Raw genomic sequence first — 7,500 nt, forward strand, 5'->3', positions numbered from 1 at the left:
CAAGCCGGCTGGCCCGTCCGGATTTGACCCGGCGGTTAGAAAATTTTTGAGTCAGTACAAATCAGTAACCAGCGACACTTAGAATATTTTTCAGTCAGTACAAATCAGTAACCAGCGACACTTAGAATATTTTTGACGCAGTACAAATCAGTAACCACTGACACTTAGAATATTTTTGAAGCAGTACAAATCAGTAACCAGCGACACTTAGAATATTTTTGAAGCAGTACAAATCAGTAACCGCTGACACTTAGAATATTTTTGAAGCAGTACAAATCAGTAACCAGCGACACTTAGAATATTTTTGGAGCATTACAAATCAGTAACCAGCGACACTTAGAATATTTTTGGAGCAGTACAAATCAGTAACCACTGACACTTAGAATATTTTTGAGTCAGTACAAATCAGTAACCAGCGACACTTAGAATATTTTTCAGTCAGTACAAATCAGTAACCAGCGACACTTAGAATATTTTTGAGTCAGTACAAATCAGTAACCAGTGACACTTAGAATATTTTTGGAGCAGTACAAATCAGTAACCAGCGACACTTAGAATATTTTTGAAGCAGTACAAATCAGTAACCAAGTGCATTTTTGAATTGGTTACTGATTTCTCCGTTGAAGTTGGGGCTGCGGTTGGCTTCAGTTAGTGGTGGGGGCTTAATTTTCGCCGAGGGGAGCGTGTCCCGGTAGTGTCTCCGAGGAAGTGGTACCTATTGAAGGGGGTGTTTCTGAATTTGGGCCCTTTTTGAGTGGCATTGCCGGATGGGTTTTGTGTTGAAGGCTTCCAAATCGGGTAGCTCAGCCGGATTTGACCCGGCGGTTCTACCGACTGTCACGCCTTCGAGGGGGGACTGTTGTCTAAGTTCAGGCCGAATTTGGTGAATTTCCTAAGTCGGGAAGTGGTCCCAACGGGTTTGGGAGTGAACCTAACTGCTCATACCAACTTTGAGGCTTTGGGGCCGGGTAGCACAGTCGGATTTGACCCGGCGGTTCTGCCGAATGCCTGGCCTTCGAGGGGGGGCCTGCCCTCTGAGTTCAGGCCGAATTTGGTGATTTTCCTAAGTCGGGAAGTGGTCCAAACGGGGATGGGAGTGAACCTGACAGCTCATACCGACTTTGGGGCTTCCAAGCCGGGTAGCTCAACCGGATTTGATCCGGCGGTTCTAGCGACTGCCACGGCTTCGAGGGGGGACTGTTGTCTAAGTTCAGGCCGAATTTGGTGAATTTCCCGAGTCGGGAAGTGGTCCAAACGGGGATGGGAGTGAACCTGACAGCTCTTACCGACATTGAGGCTTCGGGGCCGGGTAGCTCAGTCGGATTTGACCCGGCGATTCTGCCGACTTCCACGCCTTCGAGCGGGGACTCTCCTCTAAGTTCAGGCCGAATTTGGTGAATTTCCTAAGTCGGGAAGTGGTCCAAACGGGGATGGGAGTGAACCTAACTGCTCATACCAACTTTGAGGCTTTGGGGCCGGGTAGCACAGTCGGATTTGACCCGGCGGTTCTGCCGAATGCCTGGCCTTCGAGGGGGGCCTGCCCTCTGAGTTCAGGCCGAATTTGGTGATTTTCCTAAGTCGGGAAGTGGTCCAAACGGGGATGGGAGTGAACCTGACAGCTCATACCGACTTTGGGGCTTCCAAGCCGGGTAGCTCAACCGGATTTGATCCGGCGGTTCTAGCGACTGCCACGGCTTCGAGGGGGGACTGTTGTCTAAGTTCAGGCCGAATTTGGTGAATTTCCCGAGTCGGGAAGTGGTCCAAACGGGGATGGGAGTGAACCTGACAGCTCTTACCGACATTGAGGCTTCGGGGCCGGGTAGCTCAGTCGGATTTGACCCGGCGATTCTGCCGACTTCCACGCCTTCGAGCGGGGACTCTCCTCTAAGTTCAGGCCGAATTTGGTGAATTTCCTAAGTCGGGAAGTGGTCCAAACGGGGATGGGAGTGAACCTGACAGCTCTTACCGACTTTGGGGCTTCCAAGCCGGGTAGCTCAACCGGATTTGATCCGGCGGTTCTAGCGACTGCCACGGCTTCGAGGGGGGACTGTTGTCTAAGTTCAGGCCGAATTTGGTGAATTTCCCGAGTCGGGAAGTGGTCCATACGGGGATGGGAGTGAACCTGACAGCTCTTACCGACATTGAGGCTTCGGGGCCGGGTAGCTCAGTCGGATTTGACCCGGCGATTCTGCCGACTTCCACGCCTTCGAGCGGGGACTCTCCTCTAAGTTCAGGCCGAATTTGGTGAATTTCCTAAGTCGGGAAGTGGTCCAAACGGGGATGGGAGTGAACCTAACTGCTCATACCAACTTTGAGGCTTTGGGGCCGGGTAGCACAGTCGGATTTGACCCGGCGGTTCTGCCGAATGCCTGGCCTTCGAGGGGGGCCTGCCCTCTGAGTTCAGGCCGAATTTGGTGATTTTCCTAAGTCGGGAAGTGGTCCAAACGGGGATGGGAGTGAACCTGACAGCTCATACCGACTTTGGGGCTTCCAAGCCGGGTAGCTCAACCGGATTTGATCCGGCGGTTCTAGCGACTGCCACGGCTTCGAGGGGGGACTGTTGTCTAAGTTCAGGCCGAATTTGGTGAATTTCCCGAGTCGGGAAGTGGTCCAAACGGGGATGGGAGTGAACCTGACAGCTCTTACCGACATTGAGGCTTCGGGGCCGGGTAGCTCAGTCGGATTTGACCCGGCGATTCTGCCGACTTCCACGCCTTCGAGCGGGGACTCTCCTCTAAGTTCAGGCCGAATTTGGTGAATTTCCTAAGTCGGGAAGTGGTCCAAACGGGGATGGGAGTGAACCTGACAGCTCTTACCGACTTTGGGGCTTCCAAGCCGGGTAGCTCAACCGGATTTGATCCGGCGGTTCTAGCGACTGTCACGCCTTCGAGGGGGGACTGTTGTATAAGTTCAGGCCGAATTTGGTGAATTTCCCGAGTCGGGAAGTGGTCCAAACGGGGATGGGAGTGAACCTGACAGCTCTTACCGACTTTGGGGCTTCCAAGCCGGTAGCTCAACCGGATTTGATCCGGCGGTTCTGCCGACTGTCACGCCTTCGAGGGGGGACTGTTGTATAAGTTCAGGCCGAATTTGGTGAATTTCCCGAGTCGGGAAGTGGTCCAAACGGGGATGGGAGTGAACCTGACAGCTCTTACCGACTTTGAGGCTTCGGGGCCGGGTAGCTCAGCCGGATTTGATCCGGCGGTTCTGCCGACTGTCACGCCTTCGAGGGGGGACTGTCCTCTGTGTTCAGGCCGAATTTGGTTAATTTCCCGAGTCGGGAAGTGGTCCAAACGGGGATGGGAGTGAACCTGACAGCTCATACCGACTTTGAGGCTTCCAAGCCGGGTAGCTCAGCCGGATTTGACCCGGCGATTCTGCCGACTTCCACGCCTTCGAGGGGGGACTGCCCTCTGAGTTCAGGCCGAATTTGGTGCATTTCCCGAGTCGGGAAGTGGTCTCTGTCACAACGGGGGCAAGTGTCTGAAGAGGTAAAGTGAGTAACCAGCACAGCTTAGGGAAGGGTTCCAAAGTTCTCAACAATGTGAATTCGGTTACCAGGAAAGCTTAGGAAAGCTGCCTGACTGTCCCAAACGAATGAACTGCAAAACTTAGGGAACATGCCCGAAGATGCTTAAAAGTGTGAAATCAGTAAGCAGGAAAGCATAGGAAAGTGCCTGAAAGTGCTAAATGAGTAACATGAAAAACGTAGAAAAATGCCCGAAAATGTTTAAAAGTGTGAACTCAGTAACCAGCAAAACTTAGTAAAACGTTGGAAAAGCAGAAATGAGTAACCAGAAAAACTTAGAAAAATGTTTGAAAATGAGAAATGAGTAACCAGAAAAACTTAGAAAAATGTTTGAAAATGAGAAATGAGTAACCAAGAAAACTTAGAAAAATGCCCAAAAAGAAGAAATCAGTAACCAGAAAAACTTAGAAAAATGTTTGAAAATGAGAAATGAGTAACCAGAAAAACTTAGAAAAATGTTTGAAAATGAGAAATGAGTAACCAAGAAAACTTAGAAAAATGCCCAAAAAGAAGAAATCAGTAACCAGAAAAACTTAGAAAAATGTTTGAAAATGAGAAATGAGTAACCAAGAAAACTTAGAAAAATGTTTGAAAATGAGAAATGAGTAACCAAGAAAACTTAGAAAAATGCACAAAAAGAAGAAATCAGTAACCAGAAAAACTTAGAAAAATGTTTGAAAATGAGAAATGAGTAACCAAGAAAACTTAGAAAAATGCCCAAAAAGAAGAAATCAGTAACCAGAAAAACTTAGAAAAATGTTTGAAAATGAGAAATGAGTAACCAGAAAAACTTAGAAAAATGTTTGAAAATGAGAAATGAGTAACCAAGAAAACTTAGAAAAATGCCCAAAAAGAAGAAATCAGTAACCAGAAAAACTTAGAAAAATGTTTGAAAATGAGAAATGAGTAACCAAGAAAACTTAGAAAAATGCCCGAAAAGAAGAAATCAGTAACCAGAAAAACTTAGAAAAATTTTCGGCCAAGTGTGAAAAATATTCTAAGTGTCAGCGGAGGAAAATGCCGAAGCATCGGGAAAGATTCAAAAACTCATGCCGAACATGAGTTCCGAAGTGCCGGAGGAACTGGGCGAATTGAGCCCGGCGGTTGGCCAGATGTCGTTTTGAGTCTGCAGCCCGAAAACTTTAACTTTGTCTGCCGCGGAAGTCTGGACCGGGAAAAATCCAAACGGTTTTGCCGGGTTCGAGTTCCAGAGCGAAGCAGTCGAATTTGAAATTCAGACCCATTCAGTGCCACTTGACATTGTGACACAGTGAGGTTGGCGGGGTACCCGGAGATTTCTGGGAACACGATTTTTAGAACAAAATGGCGGCGCGGGACCACTTTGAAAGGCATCCGAAAAACGGTTCCGCGGGCAGAGCACTTGAATGACAGGCCTGTGTGCATGCCCAAGAGCTCTCGGAAGTCTAATTTTTGACACTTTGTCAAATTTTCGACAGACTTACCCAACTCTTGCTGCCTGTTCTAAGAATCAGTCAGAGGCCTGTGCGGCGGTCTCTTGACACTTTGGAGGGCGGGCAAACCCCACGTTGACTCCGGCCGTCCCTCCAAAAGGCACTTGCTATTGGGGGAAAGGATTGCAAGTAGCCTGGTTCCCGTGGGAGCGGCCAGGAAGGGTGCAGGCTGGCCCTTGCCTGAGCATTCCCAAAACCCTCTTCCGCTGAGAGCAGACCTCGCACGCCGCACTACCGGCTCTGGGAGTGGTTGGCCGCTATTGTACATAGTCCGGTCCTTCCTCTGCCACCCGGCAAGTGCGATGGCTCTGCCGCCCTGCGGTGCTCGTCACCCAGGTTTGGGGAACACGATACTTAGAACATGTTGGCGGCTCGGGACCTGCAGGCGAAAGGGGCCCCGTGGTGCTGAGCACATCGACCTCGGGTCTCAGTGCAAGCCGGAGAGTTCGCGGAAGTCTTAAAAGATTTTGACATCTGCTCAATTCTTTGACAGGCTTGCCTGACTCTTTCCGTCCGTTCTAAGAATCAGTCGGAGGCCGGGGCGGGGACGGTCTCTTGACACACGGAGGGTTGGCTTCCCTCCTCAGGTGTTTGTGTCGAAAATGAAGGCGAGAGATGCAAGCGTCCTGGTTCCCCTGGGTGCTGCCAGCAAGGGTGCAGGCTGACCCTTGCCTGAGCACTCCCAAAAGCCTCTTAAGCTGAGAGCAGGCGCCGCACTACCGGCTCTGGGAGTCGTTGGCCGCTATTGTACATAGTCCGGTCCTTCCTCTGCCACCCGGCAAGTGCGATGGCTCTGCCTCCCTGCGGTGCTCGTCACCCAGGTTTGGGGAACACGATACTTAGAACATGTTGGCGGCTCGGGACCTGCAGGCGAAGGGGGCCCCGTGGTGCTGAGCACATCGACCTCGCGTCTCAGTGCAAGCCGGAGAGTTCGCGGAAGTCTTAACAGGCTTGCCTGACTCTTTCCGTCCGTTCTAAGAATCAGTCGGAGGCCGGGGCGGGGACGGTCTCTTGACACACGGAGGGTTGGCTTCCCTCCTCAGGCGTTTGTGTCGAAAATGAAGGCGAGAGATGCAAGCGTCCTGGTTCCCCTGGGTGCTGCCAGCAAGGGTGCAGGCTGACCCTTGCCTGAGCACTCCCAAAAGCCTCTTAGGCGGAGAGCAGGCGCCGCACTACCGGCTCTGGGAGTCGTTGGCCGCTATTGTACATAGTCCGGTCCTTCCTCTGCCACCCGGCAAGTGCGATGGCTCTGCCTCCCTGCGGTGCCCGTCACCCAGGTTTGGAGAACACGATACTTAGAACATGTTGGCGGCTCGGGACCTGCAGGCGAAAGGGGCCCCGTGGTGCTGAGCACATCGACCTCGCGTCTCAGTGCAAGCCGGAGAGTTCGCGGAAGTCTTAACAGGCTTGCCTGACTCTTTCCGTCCGTTCTAAGAATCAGTCGGAGGCCGGGGCGGGGACGGTCTCTTGACACACGGAGGGTTGGCTTCCCTCCTCAGGCGTTTGTGTCGAAAATGAAGGCGAGAGATGCAAGCGTCCTGGTTCCCCTGGGTGCTGCCAGCAAGGGTGCAGGCTGACCCTTGCCTGAGCACTCCCAGAAGCCTCTTAGGCTGAGAGCAGACGCCGCACTACCGGCTCTGGGAGTCGTTGGCCGCTATTGTACATAGTCCGGTCCTTCCTCTGCCACCCGGCAAGTGCGATGGCTCTGCCTCCCTGCGGTGCCCGTCACCCAGGTTTGGAGAACACGATACTAAGAACATGTTGGCGGCTCGGGACCTGCAGGCGAAAGGGGCCCCGTGGTGCTTAGCACATCGACCTCGCGTCTCAGTGCAAGCCGGAGAGTTCGCGGAAGTCTAAAGCTTTTGACATTCGCTCAAAGCTTTGACAGGCTTGCCCGACTCTTTCCGTCCGTTCTAAGAATCAGTCAGAGGCTGGTGGGGAGGTCTCTTGACGCAAGGGGAGGGGTGGCGTCCCTCCTCAGGCGCTTGTGTCGAAAATGAAGGCGAGAGATGCAAGCGTCCTGGTTCCCCTGGGTGCTGCCAGCAAGGGTGCAGGCTGACCCTTGCCTGAGCACTCCCAGAAGCCTCTTAGGCTGAGAGCAGACGCCGCACAACCGGCTCTGGGAGTCGTTGGCCGCTATTGTACATAGTCCGGTCCTTCCTCTGCCACCCGGCAAGTGCGATGGCTCTGCCTCCCTGCGGTGCCCGTCACCCAGGATTGGAGAACACGATACTAAGAACATGTTGGCGGCTCGGGACCTGCAGGCGAAAGGGGCCCCGTGGTGCTTAGCACATCGACCTCGCGTCTCAGTGCAAGCCGGAGAGTTCGCGGAAGTCTAAAGCTTTTGACATTCGCTCAAAGCTTTGACAGGCTTGCCCGACTCTTTCCGTCCGTTCTAAGAATCAGTCAGAGGCCGGTGGGGAGGTCTCTTGACGCAAAGGGGAGGGGTGGCGTCCCTCCTCAGGCGCTTGTGTCGAAAAATGAAGGCGAGAGACGCGA

This window comes from Hemiscyllium ocellatum, assembly GCF_020745735.1.
Source record: "Hemiscyllium ocellatum isolate sHemOce1 chromosome 15 unlocalized genomic scaffold, sHemOce1.pat.X.cur. SUPER_15_unloc_14, whole genome shotgun sequence".
NCBI lineage: Eukaryota > Metazoa > Chordata > Chondrichthyes > Orectolobiformes > Hemiscylliidae > Hemiscyllium > Hemiscyllium ocellatum.